The 16,425-nt window shown below is 44.5% G+C and overlaps 1 pseudogene; it reads left to right on the plus strand.

The window, feature by feature from the left end:
• The window catches only part of LOC118371115 (teneurin-2-like), a 474,921-nt pseudogene that overhangs the window by 50,799 nt on the left and 407,697 nt on the right, over positions 1-16,425 (plus strand).

Here is a 16,425-nt window from a genome sequence, read left to right on the forward strand (position 1 = left end):
CATCAGCAAACTTAATGATGGTGTTGGTCGTGTGCGGTCACACAGTCGTGGGTGAACGGAGAGTACAGGAGGGGACTAAGCACACACCCCTGATGGGCCCCCCATGTTGAGGGTCAGAGTGGTGGATGTGTTGTTACCTACCCTCACCACCTAGGAGTGGCCCGTCAGGAGGCCCAGGATCAAGTTGCAGACAGAGGTGTTCAGTACCAGGGTCCTGAGCTTAGTGATGAGCTTGGAGGGCACTATGGTGTTGAGAGAGCAGTGTGCAATGCAATAGAGCTTGTGTCATTTGAGGATCTGTTGAGGTCGTATGTGAATTGGAGTGGGTCCAGGGTGTCTGGGATGATGGTGTTGATGTGAGCCTTTTAAAAGCATTTCATGGCTATAGATGTGAGTGCTACGGGGCGATAGTCATTTAGACAGGTTCCCTTGGTGTTCTTTGGCACAGGGACTATGGTGGTCTGCTTGAAACATGTATATATTACAGGCTGGTTCAGGGAGAGGTTGATAATGTCAGTGTAGGCACTTGCCAGCTGGTCTGCGAATGCTCTGTGTACGCGTCCTGGTAATCTGGCTGGCCCTGCGGCCTTGTGAATGGTAACCTGTTTAAAGGTTTTACTTCCATCGGTTAGATCACACATTCGTGCGGAACAGCTGCTCTCATGCATGGGTCAGTGTTGTTTGCCTCGAAGTGAGCATAGAGGACATTTAGCTCGTCTGGTAGGCTTGCGTGACTGGGAGGTTTGTGGCAGGGTTACCATTTTTAATCCTTGATAGATTACATGCACTGCCACATCCGACTAGCGTCACAGACGGCGTAATGGGGTTTGATCTTAGTCCTGGTTTTTTTCACCTTTATTTAATTAACCAGGTAGGCCAGTTGAGAACAAGTTCTCATTTACAACTGTGACCTGGCCAAGATAAAGCAAAACAGTGAGAGGAAAAACAACAACACACATAAACAAACATACAGTCAACAACACAAAATTAAAAATAATAATATAATCTTAATCCTGTATTGACACTGCCTGTTTGATGGCTCAGTGTATATGTATAACTGTAATTGTGCTACAGTAGTAGGAGCTAGCGAAAACTACTGGAAACAAGATTTCTTTCACTCAAATCAGGTCAGTTTTGTTTTGCATTTGATGAAGTAGACAGGGAAAACTAAAAGAGAGGGCTTAGTAATCACGCTGGTCCACCCAAGTTACCCCTGAGGCTGTGCTCAGGTCTGCCACAGCTGGGCTGCTTACATCCTTCCAAACTCACGGCTCTCTGAAAGGTAAAAATACTCTATCCTATCTCCAAGAACCTTTGCAAAAGGTCAAATAGATAGAATTGCTTAAGGCACACCTGAGCATCTGTGGGGGGATTAGAGATATCTGAGCCTGAAGTTTAGTACAGAGAAAAACTGTCTTGAATCATCAAAAGGAATTATTGAAACACTGAAATGAAAATAACATGTAGTGAGAAGGGAGAGAAACTTTTACTGCCACTCGGTAATCAATCAGTGAAATGCCATACATGTTTATTGAGTTCTCACCTTGAAGTAGCAGCTTTAGCTCAATTAAATGCACTTTTACCAGTCTGTCAGTTACATGACTCACTAGGCTCCAACAAAGACACTCTCTGTTATTCTGGTTCCCTAGCCAGCCTGCTATGTGTCTCTCTGTCTGTCTAGCCAGGCTACCTCTGTTCTTCCAGAGACTACCGCCAGTTTGAGTGCCTGAGGGCACATCACAGCTCAGTTGATCCACAGCAAATCCTCAGGTACCCTCTACCTCTACCCACTGGTCTCTTTCTATTTTGAGCTCTCTGCACCATAACCTGTCTTCCTCTCCTCCCCCTCTTTCTTTCTCCTTCCTCACATCCACTTTCCTGCACTATCCCTTGTTTCCTGGCAGGCTGCCCACTTCCACATCCTCGTCCACATCATTTTCATCTTCCATGTCCTCTTCCTCATATTCTTCCTCTTCCACATCCTCTTCCTCTTCTACTTCCACATCCTCTTCCTCTTCCACATCATTTTCCTATTCCACACCATCTTCTTCTTCCACATCCTCTTCCTCATCCTCTTCCTCCCTGGTGCATGTTCTCCCTTTTTTCCATCTACCCTTTTCTCCAGTCATTTCCCTGTTGGACTAGCTCCTAACTCTCCCCACCCCTGTTGGGCTAGCTCCTAACTCTCCCCACCCCTGTTGGGCTAGCTCCTAACTCTCCCCACCCCTTTTGGACTAGCTCCTAACTCTCCCCACCCCTGTTGGACTAGCTCCTAACTCTCCCCACCCCTGTTGGACTAGCTCCCAACTCTCCCCATCATGGCTCCCCACCCCTGTTGGACTAGCTCCTAACTCTCCCCACCCCTGTTGGACTAGCTCCTAACTCTCCCCACCCCTGTTGGGCTAGCTCCTAACTCTCCCCACCCCTGTTGGGCTAGCTCCTAACTCTCCCCACCCCTGTTGGGCTAGCTCCTAACTCTCCCCACCCCTGTTGGGTTAGCTCCTAACTCTCCCCACCCCTGTTGGGCTAGCTCCCAACTCTCCCCACCCCTGTTGGTCTAGCTCCCAACTCTCCCCATCATGGCTCCCCACCCCTGTTGGGCTAGCTCCTAACTCTCCCCACCCCTGTTGGGCTAGCTCCTAACTCTCCCCACCCCTGTTGGGCTAGCTCCTAACTCTCCCCACCCCTGTTGGGCTAGCTCCTAACTCTCCCCACCCCTGTTGGGCTAGCTCCTAACTCTCCCCACCCCTGTTGGGCTAGCTCCTAACTCTCCCCACCCCTGTTGGGCTAGCTCCCAACTCTCCCCACCCCTGTTGGGCTAGCTCCCAACTCTCCCCATCATGGCTCCCCACCCATGTTGGGCTAGCTCCTAACTCTTCCCACCCATGTTGGGCTAGCTCCCAACTCTCCCCATCATGGCTCCCCACCCATGTTGGGCTAGCTCCTAACTCTTCCCACCCCTGTTGGACTAGCTCCTAACTCTCCCCACCCCTGTTGGGCTAGCTCCTAACTCTCCCCACCATGGCTCCCCACCCTCCAAGCAGCTACAATTAAACCATCAGGACCTACAGGTGTCTGTCCTCAGCCAGGCATTGTGTGTCTGAATCACTGCTGGTATCACAGCTCTGGTCACAGTCACAACACCCTTTCAAATCCCTTTGTTTACAGGCAGATTAGGGCAGTGAGAGGTTTGCCCAATGTGGATTTAGGGATTAGTTTAAATGGAGTATGTGGATTGCTGCTGCCATGGTGAGCTCAGAAGATAGTTTTTTCTCTTCATCTGGCACTGACTGGGGCCTGTGCCCAGATATGATGTTCCCTTTCCCTTATTGAACTGTATCTTCAATCCCTCTGTTGTTTACGTGCCACTTTCTGTGGAGGTGTGAGCATGTTCTCTCTCTCTCTCTCTGTCTCTCTCTCTCTCTCTCTCTCTCTCTCTCTCTCTCTCTCTCTCTCTCTCTCTGTCTCTCTCTCTGTCTCTCTGTGTCTCTCTCTCTCTCTCTGTCTCTCTGTCTCTCTGTCTCTCTCTCTCTCTCTCTCTCTCTCTCTGTCTCTCTGTCTCTCTGTCTCTCTCTCTCTCTCTCTCTCTGTCTCTCTGTCTCTCTGTCTCTCTGTCTCTCTCTCTCTCTCTCTCTCTCTCTGTCTCTCTCTCTCTCTTAAGCAAAACAGACACATAGTCACACACAAGTTTTAAAAGGATTAATGAGTCAATTAAGTCTCCGCTTCTTATCCAGATGCATGAACTGTTTTCAAGTCCCCATGTTTACATTCATAATTATGTGCTGGTATGATGTGTGTTCTTGTAATTGAGAGTAGACTGGCTTGAGGATCAATTTGTCCTAGAATCGTTGTGGTTAACAGGGCTCAAGTAATTATTGTGGGTTATTCCATTCAGTCCTTGTCTCTTGCTTAGGTTCCCCGATAGCAATTGAACTTAGGTTTAAATCAAATCAAATCAAATTTTATTTGGCACATACACACTCGCAGATGTTAATGCGAGTGTAGCGAAATGCTTGTGCTTCTAGTTCCGACACCGCAGTAATAACCAACGAGTAATCTAACCTAACAATTTCACAACAACTACCTTATAACCACAAGTGTAAAGGGATGAAGAATTTGTACATAGAGATATATGAATGAGTGATGGTACAGAACGGCATAGGCAAGATGCAGTAGGTGGTATCGAGTACAGTATATACATATGAGATGAGTAATGTAGGGTATGTAAACATTATATTAAGTGGCATTGTTTAAAGTGGCTAGTGACACATTTCTTACATCAATTTTTCCATTATTAAAGTGGCTGGAGTTGAGTCAGTATGTTGGCAGCAGCCACTCAATGTTAGTGGTGGCTGTTTAACAGTCTGATGGCCTTGAGATAGAAGCTGTTTTTCAGTCTCTCAGTCCCTGCTTTGATGCACCTGTACTGACCTCGCCTTCTGGATGATAGTGGGGTGAACAGGCAGTGGCTCGGGTGGCTGTTGTCCTTGATGATCTTTATGGCCTTCCTGTGACATCGGGTGATGTAGGTGTCCTGGAGGGCAGGTAGTTTGCCCCCAGTGAAGTGTTGTGCTGACCTCATTACCCTCTGGAGAGCCTTACGGTTGTCGGTGGAGCAGTTGCCGTACCAGGCGGTGATACAGCCCGACAGGATGCTCTCGATTGTGCATCTGTAAAAGTTTGTGAGTGCTTTTGGTGACAAGCCAAATTTCTTCAGCCTCCTGAGGTTGAAGAGGCGCTGCTGCGCCTTCTTCACCACACTGTCTGTATGGGTGGACCAATTCCGTTTGTCCGTGATGTGTATGCCGAGGAACTTAAAACTTACTACCTTCTCCACTACTGTCCCATCGATGTGGATAGGGAGATGCTCCCTCTGCTGTTTCCTGAAGTCCACAATCATCTCCTTTGTTTTGTTGATGTTGAGTGTGAGGTTATTTTCCTGACACCACACTCTGAGGAACCTCACCTCCTCCCTGTAGGCCGTCTCGTCATTGTTGGTAATCAAGCCTACCACTGTAGTGTCGTCTCGTCGTTGTTGGTAATCAAGCCTACCACTGTAGTGTCGTCTCGTCGTTGTTGGTAATCAAGCCTACCACTGTAGTGTCGTCTCGTCGTTGTTGGTAATCAAGCCTACCACTGTAGTGTCGTCTCGTCGTTGTTGGTAATCAAGCCTACCACTGTAGTGTCGTCTCGTCGTTGTTGGTAATCAAGCCTACCACTGTAGTGTCGTCTCGTCGTTGTTGGTAATCAAGCCTACCACTGTAGTGTCGTCTCGTCGTTGTTGGTAATCAAGCCTACCACTGTAGTGTCGTCTCGTCGTTGTTGGTAATCAAGCCTACCACTGTAGTGTCGTCTCGTCGTTGTTGGTAATCAAGCCTACCACTGTAGTGTCGTCTCGTCGTTGTTGGTAATCGCCTACCACTGTAGTGTCGCCTCGTCGTTGTTGGTAATCAAGCCTACCACTGTAGTGTCGTCTCGTCGTTGTTGGTAATCAAGCCTACCACTGTAGTGTCGTCTCGTCGTTGTTGGTAATCAAGCCTACCACTGTAGTGTCGTCTCGTCGTTGTTGGTAATCAAGCCTACCACTGTAGTGTCGTCTCGTCGTTGTTGGTAATCAAGCCTACCACTGTAGTGTCGTCTCGTCGTTGTTGGTAATCAAGACTACCACTTAGGAGTATTTTTAGCATTGCGTCTTTCCTACAACAGCCAACAATATAACACACGTTTCGCAAAACACCACTCAGAGAGAACAGTCGCTAAGTGTGACGTTGGTACATGGGTCAATACTGATAGGATGGAAAGAAAGGCAGGGCTGCTCTTGGAATCAGCTTTCTCAATTCCAATCACCTTTAAAATTCTAATTATTTCACAATACTGATGACGTACCAGCTCCTAGAGAGATATTACCACCTACGGCTGCAAATATTGAGGAGGCTTATTCTAATGCTTACGGTAGCGGCGTGTGGGTAAAATCACTGGGGAAGCCAAGCCAGAAAGAAAATAGCCTTAATAGCCGTAACCAATGTGTTGTGATAATTGCGTTGTTTGCTCTATAACTTGCTAGTTCATATCCCTTCCCACCGTGATATATACCTCTAAGTCCGAGACAGTAAGAAGACACAATGGCAGAATAACACCTGTGTTTCATCACAAAACCGGAGAGAAACATCTCTCCGATGAATTCCACAAAACATATCGCATGTGACAAACAGGTACATGACCTACAGCATGGTCAAGAAAGTTAATGTTTTAGACATTTTCGTACTACTAAACTATTGATTTAGAACCATGGAGCGATAGGCAAGTCGCTAGTGACAAACAGGTACATGACCTACAGCATGGTCAAGAAAGTTAATGTTTTAGACATTTTCATACTACTAAACTATTGATTTAGAACCATGGAGCGATAGGCAAGTCGCAAGTGACGAAGAAAACAGGAGGTGACTTCAATGTTCCAGCACCATTTCAACTTTAACATTTCAACATCATCAACTCACCTATGCTTCTAATACAGTGACAACTAAAAGATACCCAAAAACTATTTAGTCCAATCAACGTAAGCTAAATATGATATGGCTGTCCATGGTACTGATTTCTGTGTGTGTGTGTGTGTGTGTGTGTGTGTGTGTGTGTGTGTGTGTGTGTGTGTGTGTGTGTGTGTGTGTGTGTGTGTGTGTGTGTGTGTGTGTGTGTGTGTGTGTGTGTGTGTGTGTGTGCTCGCAAGAATAAAAAAACATGTTGACTCACCTCACCTCACCTCACTCACTTAGAAAGAAACACCAATGACATCCTCTCTTTCATGTTGCCGAGGCTAACTGTCTAAAATGCCTGCTCGCTAACCTAACTTCCTTTCATGGGCAATAATGAACCAGCTAGTTAACATTTGCCTACTACATCTAGCTACATATTGAACTTCCATCCTCTTAGGCAAGAATCGCCATCAGTCCAAATCCCTCTCTCAATTCATGTCTAATTTAACAAAGGGACAATTTTAGCTAGCTAGCTGGCCACTGGAGGAAAGCACCACAGCGAGATGCAACAATTCCTGTTTTTTCTGTCAATCATGTTTGGTTTTGATGTGATGTGATTGGTGTGAAGCCAAATCCAAACTGGCTTCCCTTTTTCTCCTTCTTCTTTTAAAAAAATTTGGTGCGCCAGAACCAATCACGGTTGAGCTCGTTCAGATTAGCGCAACACTGATTGGCTATTATTTTATATATGTTTTATGAAGAAAGGACAAATCCTGGCTGGCTTCCCTTGCATTCAATGTCATGTGCGGCAACAACGTCATACTTTTTCGACCAGAGCAGCATCAGATATATGGGCTACACATATAGAGACAGAGGGGAGCTGTTTCGTTCGCTCGGGTGCTTTGTCCGGTGAAATACGTTCAGCATCTTTGAAGGAAAATTATAAAAACAAAGAGACAAAATATATATTTTCTAATTATTGTTTTCTTTGCAAACTGAACAATAAAAATGAACATGATTTGGCCTGTCATTACGCACGTTAGGCTACACATCATAACATATATTGAGGCAAATTACAGATGGTAGCCTACAGGTAGCAAAATATAACCCAATTTATAGAACATTACATTTTTTCATAAGAATGAAATCGGCATATTGTAGTCTATTTACACTGAGTGCAAGAAACATAAAGAACACCTGCTCTTTCCATGACATAGACTGACCAGGTGAAAGCTATGCTCCTTATTTATGTCACTTCATAAATCCACTTCAATCAGTGTAGATGAAGGCGAGGATACAGGTTAAAGAAGGATTTTTATGTCTCAAGACATATGTATGTGTGCCAATCAGAGGGTGAATGGGAAAGACATTGTATGGTAGTAGGTGTCAACGCTTTGTGACAAAAACTGCAGGGTTATTTCACGCTCAACAGTTTCCTGTGTGTATCAAGAACGGTCCACCACCCAAAGGACATCCAGCCAGCTTCACACAACTGTGGAAAGCATTTGAGTCAACATGGTCCAGCATCCCTGTGGAACGTTTTCGACACCTTGTAGAGTCCCTGCCCTGATGAATTGAGGCTCTTCTGAGGGAAAAGGGGGTGCAACTCAACATTAGAACGGTGTTCCTAATGTTTTGTCCACTCAAATGTATATTTTAATGCAGTCATCTCAGGTTTCATTTGAAGCACTTGTTTGTATCAATTGCAAAGACATTGACAACTTTGTATTTGTGGTAGTCAACTTTGTTGTAAAATTATGGGCAGTCACAGAGAGACGGATATACCATGTGATTCTATGTTCTGCGTGTAATGTGATGCGGGTGGGGGGCATCTAATGACGCACTTACCTGTTAGCCGGTGGATTACGAGTGTTTTGTAGTGCAACGTTAATAACGATGGTTTTGGGGAAAAACTCTGAGATTTAACGATGTTCCTACGAAGGTTCTTACGATGAACTTAGCCTTAAGATGCTTTTGGGAAACCGGGTCCAGGTTGAAAGCTCTTTAATGAGAACCCTTAGTGCACTTCATCTTGATAATTGCTACAATACCTCATACAGCTTCACGTATCCCTGCCTTTGATGCTTTTCATTCGGCTCTAACCTCTCCTCCATAATGCTGTTTCATCACTCTCTCTCTACCCCGAGGCTCCACCATGAGTCTCTCCTGGCTCTCAAACTGATCTTTGACAATCCAACATGGATCCTTTCGTCCTATTGAACACACTCCCACCCCTCCTTAATCTGTGACCACAAGCAAGGTTGGCTGGAGTCATAGTACATGAGAGAGACCTACATAAAAGAAACGGGCTTTTATTTGTCATCATGACTCTCTCCTTGTCTATTGTTGAGTGGGTTATTATTGTCGGTACAGATGAGCGCCAGTGTTTACCACTTCACACGATGAGGCCTTTGTGAGTATAAGTACTGCTGGTAATCAATGGCCAGAGCGGAGATTCCTCTTGATTATGTAAACACTTCAAATAAAACCTTATTAAATGTATGGATCTGCCCGCAGCAACAAGCACAGTCAGTGGAATTAAAGATATGCTCTGGAAATTTCGTGACTTCTAAATACTTTGAAACCTCCCCGCTTTAGGCTGGATGTGTCAATGCATAGTATATACAGTGGGGCAAAAAAAGTATTTAGTCAGCCACCAATTGTGCAAGTTCTCCCACTTAAAAAGACCGGTGTCTTTTATACTGATAACAAGTTCAAACAGGTGCCATTAATACAGGTAACGAGTGGAGGACAGAGGAGCCTCTTAAAGAAGAAGTTACAGGTCTTTGAGAGCCAGAAATCTTGCTTGTTTGTAGGTGACCAAATACTTATTTTCCAGCATAATTTGCAAATAAATTCATTAAAAATCCTACAATGTGAATTTCTGGATTTTTTTTCTCATTTTGTCTGTCATAGTTGAAGTGTACCTATGATGAAAATTACAGGCCTCTCTCATCTTTTTAAGTGGGAGAACTTGCACAATTGGTGGCTGACTAAATACTTTTTTGCCCCACTGTACATGCATAATCTATTAACAGAATTACTGTTTTACCTCAATTGACCACAAAATCCCATGTTTTCTCTGGAAGCTGTGCTGCGCCATTTTCCCCTGAACTTTCCCCCACGTGGGCCAGCCCCGTAGCAATTTAAGTTCTAGCCAATGAGCTTCAGCCCCTCTCCATTTGATTTACAGCTAGCAAGATGCACACACAGCAGAGCGAGAGAATGAGCAATGACGTGGTGCACATATCTGCACAGGTAGTGAAATGTTCGGGGACCACTTTTGGCTCGTGAGCGCTTCTTTCAGAGTTACTGGCTAAAAAGAGTACACAAGTACCGGATAATCTCTTTAAGGGCTTCCACAATTTTAAAGTACCAACTCACTCCGAGGGTCCTTAGTTCTAAAAGTACCGGAGAATCTCTTTAAGACGAAATATTCAAAAGCTTCCTATGCAAAGCTGTTATCAATAGATTTGTCCTTGTTTCCTGGAAACATTTGTAACTACAAAAAAGGTTGAGAGAAAATACGTGTTTTTTTCATACACTGCTTATCGGTTGTTAAAGTGTAACAAGGACAACTTAATAACAATCTTTCCAACGTATGTCTGTGAGCTTCAAACAAAAGTGCTTTTGTTCTATTATTTTGTGCAATTCACTTGAACCTGTTGCTGTGTGAACAATTTAAGGTGGATCAAAAAAAGGAATCTTACTGTTTTGTTCTAACAGAAGTCTACTATTTACAAAAGAGATGCATTATGTACTACCTGCTCTTTGAGGCCCTAATTTCCTGCTGCTCAGTAGCTGGTGGTGATGGAGGCCCTGGCTGGTTTCTGGCTGGGGTAGCACAGCCTCAGCCTAACAGACAGATGCAGAGTGGGCTGGTGTCAATGTGGAGCGTCTGGAAGGATGCCTCCTCCCTCCAGTAGAGCCTTCTAGCTATGATTCTCTCTCTTCACTATGTTAGTCAGAAAATAACTTACTCACCAAGTGATAATGAGCCTGAGACATGGTGAGGATCCCCAGTCCTCGTCCCTCCTGTTGAGACTGCCTGCTCGCTGTGTGTGTGGGGGGTAGAGTGTGTTCTGACTGTGTTTTGACAGTGTAGTCAGTCAGGTGTTGATAAGTGTCTGTATATATCTTTAACCTCAGCAGGATATGTGGAATGAGACAACTAAATCAATCCCCATGGGGCTCTCATTCTGTCGACATGACTTCTCCAAAATAGACGTGCACTGTTAAATGCTTGTATGGTATATTTCTTTCCATTTCTTCAGAAACAGTTTGACTCTCACAGGCAGAATAAGGGATTATATCTCATTGTGTAGGAGGATAGGTACTGAAGTTAAGAACCTTACCTAAGACAACACAGTTCAGTGCAGCATGATCTTAGTATTTTAGAAAGTGAACACTTTACTTCGGTGTGTCTGTTTTCATGCTCTCTCTCTCTCTCTCTCTCTCTCTCTCTCTCTCTCTCTCTCTCTCTCTCGCGCGCGCGCTCTCTCGCGCTCTCTCTCTCTCTCCACCCCTCCCTCGCTGTCACCCCTAACAGGTGAGAGCTTTGACCTGAGCCAATCCCCTAAGAGCAGCAGCGCCAGTCACCGTGGAGATGGACATGGATGAGCGTCCGCACCGCTCCCTAACCCGGGGCCGTTGCAGGAAGGACCTCCACCATGCCACCGCGTCCCTGCAGCCGGAGGAGTGCCGCGTGGCCACCCAGAAGTCCTACAGCTCCAGTGAGACACTCAAGGCCTATGACCGCGACACGCACCTGCACTACGGGGGCTGTGTGGCTGAGCTGGTGCGCCACGAACACCAGGAGTACGTCCGACAAGGTGAGCTCCACGTCTCTGTTTCTGTGTCTGTCTCCCACTGACCTGGGATTGTTTCTCATACATTCACAGGGTCTTCCTATTAGCCGCTTGTCGGGACTACTTTCCCTTCCGCAGAGTGTGTCTTTGATGATGGTTCACTAAAGGGAACCTCCCACGGTCTAAGTAATGATACTGGTCTCTCTTTAAATCACCTACACTTCCACAAACTCCAAACACCAGACTTACCTGGTCATCTGCAGTACTGTAGGATTTCACTCTACACAAGACTTACCTGGTCATCTGTAGTACTGTAGGACTTCACTCTACACAAGACTTACAGTGCCTTGCGAAAGTATTCGGCCCCCTTGAACTTTGCGACCTTTTGCCACATTTCAGGCTTCAAACATAAAGATATAAAACTGTATTTTTTTGTGAAGAATCAACAACAAGTGGGACACAATCATGAAGTGGAACGACATTTATTGGATATTTCAAACAAATCAAAAACTGAAAAATTGGGCGTGCAAAATTATTCAGCCCCCTTAAGTTAATACTTTGTAGCACCACCTTTTGCTGCGATTACAGCTGTAAATCGCTTGGGGTATGTCTCTATCAGTTTTGCACATCGAGAGACTAACATTTTTTCCCATTCCTCCTTGCAAAACAGCTCGAGCTCAGTGAGGTTGGATGGAGAGCATTTGTGAACAGCAGTTTTCAGTTCTTTCCACAGATTCTCGATTGGATTCAGGTCTGGACTTTGACTTGGCCATTCAAACACCTGGATATGTTTATTTTTGAACCATTCCATTGTAGATTTTGCTTTATGTTTTGGATCATTGTCTTGTTGGAAGACAAATCTCCGTCCCAGTCTCAGGTCTTTTGCAGACTCCATCAGGTTTTCTTCCAGAATGGTCCTGTATTTGGCTCCATCCATCTTCCTATCAATTTTAACCATCTTCCCTGTCCCTGCTGAAAAAAGCAGGCCCAAACCATGATGCTGCTGCCACCACCATGTTTGACAGTGGGGATGGTGTGTTCAGGGTGATGAGCTGTGTTGCTTTTACGCCAAACATAACGTTTTGCATTGTTGCCAAAAAGTTCAATTTTGGTTTCATCTGACCAGAGCACCTTCTTCCACATGTTTGGTGTGTCTCCCAGGTGGCTTGTGGAAAACTTTAAACTACACTTTTTATGGATATCTTTAAGAAATGGCTTTCTTCTTGCCACTCTTCCATAAAGGCCAGATTTGAGCAATATACAACTGATTGTTGTCCTATGGACAGAGTCTCCCACCTCAGCTGTAGATCTCTGTAGTTCATCCAGAGTGATCATGGGCCTCTTGGCTGCATCTCTGATCAGTCTTCTCCTTGTATGAGCTGAAAGTTTAGAGGGACGGCCAGGTCTTGGTAGATTTGCAGTGGTCTGATACTCCTTCCATTTCAATATTATCGCTTGCACAGTGCTCCTTGGGATGTTTAAAGCTTGGGAAATCTTTTTGTATCCAAATCCGGCTTTAAACTTCTTCACAACAGTATCTCGGACCTGCCTGGTGTGTTCCTTGTTCTTCATGATGCTCTCTGCACTTTTAACGGACCTCTGAGACTATCACAGTGCAGGTGCATTTATACGGAGACTTGATTACACACAGGTGGATTGCATTTATCATCATTAATCATTTAGGTCAACATTGAATCATTCAGAGATCCTCACTGAACTTCTGGAGAGAGTTTGCTGCACTGAAAGTAAAGGGGCTGAATAATTTTGCACGGCCAATTTTTCAGTTTTTGATTTGTTAAAAAAGTTTGAAATATCCAATAAATGTCGTTCCACTTCATGATTGTGTCCCACTTGTTGTTGATTCTTCACAAAAAAATACAGTTTTATATCTTTATGTTTGAAGCCTGAAATGTGGCAAAAGGTCGTAAAGTTCAAGGGGGCCGAATACTTTCGCACGGCACTGTACCTGGTCATCTGTAGTACTGTAGGATTTCACTCTACCCAAGACCTACCTGGTCATCTGCAGTACTGTAGGATTTCACTCTACACAATACTTACCTGGTCATCTGTAGTACTGTATGATTTCACTCTACACAAGACTTACCTGGTCATCTGTAGTATTGTAGGATTTCACTCTACACAAGACTTACCTGGTCATCTGTAGTACTGTAGGATTTCACTCTACACAAGATTTACCTGGTCATCTGTAGTACTGTGGGATTTCACTCTACACAAGACTTACCTGGTCATCTGTAGTACTGTAGGATTTCACTCTACACAAGACTTACCTGGTCATCTGTAGTACTGTAGGATTTCACTCTACACAAGACTTACCTGGTCATCTGTAGTACTGTAGGATTTCACTCTACACAAGACTTACCTGGTCATCTGTAGTACTGTAGGATTTCACTCTACACTAGGATGATCTGTTTTTTTGGGGGGAAAGGGAAGTGATAGTGTGGAGGTTTAGGTTATTTCCAGTTAACAGCGCCAGTCCAACATTGCTTTGGGTGTCCACACGTTATGGATTATTCATTCTTCCTTCACGGGGCTGGACAAGCAATGACCCTTAACTCAGAATATTCAGTAGCTCACTGCACCCTTTTCTTATTCAATTCCACAGGATACTGAACCCATGTGAAAACAACAACCAAAGGCTTTTAACATTCCCGGCAGTCTGTCAATTAAAAACTGGGTGACAGATGCTGCTTAGATCGGATCCATACTAAAGCCCATCAATATTCATTTGAGCATGAAACCGAAATGACAGGTTGGGCTGCTACGTTGTAAAACGGGTTGTTTTTTCTATGCCAGTGGTCACCAAGGCTTTCCTAGTCAATCACCAAACGTTTCTTTAAAAAAGCTCAACGTTAAAGCCTTCCATTACTATTTTTATTATTATTTGAACACCGTTTGTGGTAGGTTGATTTAGCTGCCCTGCGGGACGGTTAGTCGGAGTGTTCCCAATTGAAACCGTTTCATGTGTCTAGAGGTACAAACTCCGCCTACCCGGTGGGCCCAGAGAGGAAGTTAAGTGCACCTGTAGCCCGTCCGCTGGCCAATCAGGTAGCTCAGATCACATGGTCTGCAGCTTCCACAAGCCCACAGCGAAGTTGACAGTTGATAGTCGACTCTACTGTGTGAGATTTCAAAACTTTAAAAACCATGACTGGAGAGAGAATGCCAACGAATACAGCAAAGAGATGCTGTTTTTAGGAGTGAGTTCATGTTTAAGATCTTTATTAGAAAATAAAAGGGGGAGCCGCACACTCTAGGAGCTCAGATGCAAAAAATGTCATATCCAACCTTTCGACAGCCAAGTCGTCTTCATCAGGGTCTAAGTTTTCATTCAGCACTGTCAACACTTCATTCAATACTTTTAGAAGCCATAAAACGCGCTCCCCCTATCCACTCGCACTACCAAGTGTATTGATAGACTTGCGTTGTTATTAGCGGTTTGTCTTTCTAATATATCATGTTCTCTCGGAACGATAGAAATGCAAATGGAGGAGGTGTTGCCATGTAGCCTAGTGGTTAGAGCGTTGGACTAGTAACCGGAAGGTTGCAAGTTCAAACCCCTGAGCTGACAAGGTACAAATCTGTCGTTCTGCCCCTGAACAAGGCAGTTAACTCACTGTTCCTAGGCCGTCATTGAAAATAAGAATTTGTTCTTAACTGACTTGCCTAAAGGTAAAATAAATAAATAAATGTATGTCCAGAGTCATATTCCTGTCAGTCTGAGAGAGGACCTCATGTCAGATGACATAGAAGTAATATGGCTATCTGCCCCAACTAAAGATTATTCTCCGAGGAAGTTGCTATAGACCACCAAGTGCTAACAGTCAGTATTTGGACGACATGTGTGAAATGTTGGATAATGTATGTGATGTCAATAGAGAGGTATATTTTCTGGGTGACCAAAATATTGACTGGTTGTCATCAAGATGCCCTTTCAAAAATAATCTCTGAGCTGTAACCAGGGCCTGTAATCTGGTTCAAGTCATCAGTCAACCTACCCCGGTATTTGCAAAAACAACGGGAACGCAATCATCCACTTGTATTGATCACAATCTGCTCTAAAGCAGTATCCACACCCATCGGATGTAGTGGTCATTATACAGTACAATAGACATTATCTAAAAAAAAAATTGTTTTTTAAATAATAATAATTCCAAAGATCATTGCAATGATTCCTATGTTGAATATGTAAAACTATGTGTTGGTCTGATGTGTGTAATGAGGAACATCTGGACGCTGCACATATCAGTAACTGCTTCTTCCAGATCTGCATGCGCCCATCAAATCAAATCCAATTTTATTTTATTTGTCACATGGTTAGCAGATGTTAATGCGAGTGTTTACGAAATGTTTGTGCTTCTAGTTCCGACGGTGCAGTAATATCTAAGGAGTAATCTAAGAATTACCCAACAACTACCTAATAGACACAAATCTAAAGAGGTGAATGAGAATATGTACATGTAAGTATATGGATGAGTGATGGCCAAGCGGCATAGGCAAGGTGCAATAGATGGTATAAAATACAGTATGTACATGTGATATGAGTAAAGTAAGATACAGTATGTAAACATTATTAAACTGGCATTATTTTTAGTGGCATTGTATGAAGTGACTAGTGATCCATTTATTAAAGTGGCCAGTGATTGGGTCTCAATGTAGGCAGCAGCCTCTCTGAGTTAGTGATGGCTGTTTAGCAGTCTGATGGTCTTGAGATAGAAGCTGTTATTCAGTCTCTCGGTCCCAGCTTTGATGCAACTGTACTGACCTCGCCTTCTGGATGATAGCGGGGTGAACAGGCAGTGGCTCGGTGGTTGTTGTCCTTGATCTTTTGGCCTTTCTGTGACATCGGGTGCTGTAGGTATCATGGAGGGCAGGTTATGCGTTGTGCAGACCTCACCACCCTCTGGAGAGCCTTGCAGTTGAGGGCGGTGCAGTTGCCGTACCAGGCTGTACCGACAGGATACTCTCGATTGTTCATCTGTAAAAGTTTGTCAGGGTTCTGGGTGACAAGACACATTTCTTCAGCCTCCTGAAGCTGAAGAGGCGCTGTTGCGCCTTCTTCACCACACTGTCTGTGTGGGTGGACCAGTTTGTCAGTGATGGGTATGCAGAGGAACTGAAAACTTTCC

The sequence above is a fragment of the Oncorhynchus keta genome, chromosome 11 (assembly GCF_023373465.1).
Source record: "Oncorhynchus keta strain PuntledgeMale-10-30-2019 chromosome 11, Oket_V2, whole genome shotgun sequence".
In the NCBI taxonomy this organism is placed as follows: Eukaryota; Metazoa; Chordata; class Actinopteri; order Salmoniformes; family Salmonidae; genus Oncorhynchus; species Oncorhynchus keta.